The sequence below is a fragment of the Petaurus breviceps genome, unplaced genomic scaffold (genome assembly GCF_028583685.1).
Source record: "Petaurus breviceps papuanus isolate PSGF00001 unplaced genomic scaffold, PetGlider_PUasm1.0 126, whole genome shotgun sequence".
NCBI lineage: Eukaryota > Metazoa > Chordata > Mammalia > Diprotodontia > Petauridae > Petaurus > Petaurus breviceps.
The window spans coordinates 71985481-71987165 of record NW_027185655.1 but is presented as its reverse complement, the minus strand read 5'-3'; positions in this window follow the sequence as shown (position 1 = coordinate 71987165).

Genomic DNA, 1685 nt, shown 5'->3' with positions numbered 1-1685 from the left:
CTCTCTCTCTCTCTCTCTCTCTCTCTCTGTCTCTCTCTCTCTCTTTCCCACACTACTTCTTATTCCCTTTCTCTCTCATTCTCATACCAACAGACAGGATTATCAAATCACAACACTCCAGCATTGCAAAAGATGTTAGAGCTCATATAGTCAACACCATCAACATACGAACATATCAACACCATACCAAAAATCCCTTCCAAGTCATTTCTGATCATCAGTTTTTCCTTGAGGAAGACTGACCTCGTTGCTTTTTTCTTTACTTTTTGAGCAATAGAATTACTTATTCACTTTTGGTTATATTGAAATGAATTATAGTTTTTTTTTAACTTTCCTCTTAGTTTTCTGCTTAGGTGCAATCCTTCTTTCATATCACAACACTTAAAATACCTAAAAGCAACTATCATACTCCTCCTCTCCCACTCTCCATTAAATTTTATAATTTACTCCTTTGAGTACTCCATTATGGACTTCATTCCAGTTGTAAGGTCCTATGATTCCTTAATAATTTTTCTTTTGATTCAAATATTTAACAATTTCTTAGACTGCTCAGCTACAGTATTCTTTGTCTCATCTCACTCTTTCTCATATCACTCTTTCTGCAGGGAAAGTCCTCACTTGCCTAACTGATGTTAGACTGGATAGAAATATGACTTCTAAATCAGGTATAATTAGTTTTAGTTCTACTTCTGATATACTTTGACTACTCAATTCCAGACAAGTCACCGAACCTCTCGGTGCCTTCAAACAAATTTCTGGTATTGTAAATTTTCAGACTAGTTGTCAAATTTCTTGGGGGAGGGCATCACCTCATGGGAAACTTTCTTTGCCAAATAAATCACAAATCCATTTAAAATATATTGACTGAAAAGCAAAAGTCTGTACCAGAAAGTCTATTGGATTTTAAATCAGAAGGACTGGTCTCAAGTCTTATCTCTCCCAGTCATTACATATGTCATATTGGTTAAATTACTTGGCCTCTCTTAAATTCTTATTTATATTTGCCCCTCTGGTTATCACATTTCTCATCTGTAAGATGAGGATAATGAAAATTCCATTGCCTTTCTCACAAATTAGTTGTGTGGAACATGTGAGAAAATGTGTATAAAGATACATTTATCCTTAAAAAATTTTCCAGACTCTGAGCTCAATGTAAGGAAGCTCTAATATAGAAATTTCTTCAAGTGATACATACTAGCAAATCATAAAAATTACAGTCTTTAAGTTACTTGAGATGCTGAGAATTAAGTGAGTTGCCTTGGTGCCACAATACGCTGATTTTTGTTTTGTTTTGATTTTGATTTTTTTTTTTCCAGAAGTAGGCTATAAATTCTAATTTTATGATTCCCAAGTCTGGGTCACTTTCCACTTTGCCATGTTGCTTCTCATGCAGCTAAGGAATTATACATGTAACTATTATATATGCATTTATATATGTTACTATGTAACAGAATCATCCTGTCTTGAGAGTCTTAAAATCTAAGTAGTGTCTCCTTAGTTAAGTGACTTAACTTATGTTTACATTCATATGTGTGTATATAGACATACATATATCTACACAGACACACAAACATATATGCATGTGTGTGTGTTTATATATATATATATATATATATATATATATATATATATATATATCATGTCCATTTAAGACCTGAATATATTACATTATTTGTTTACACACA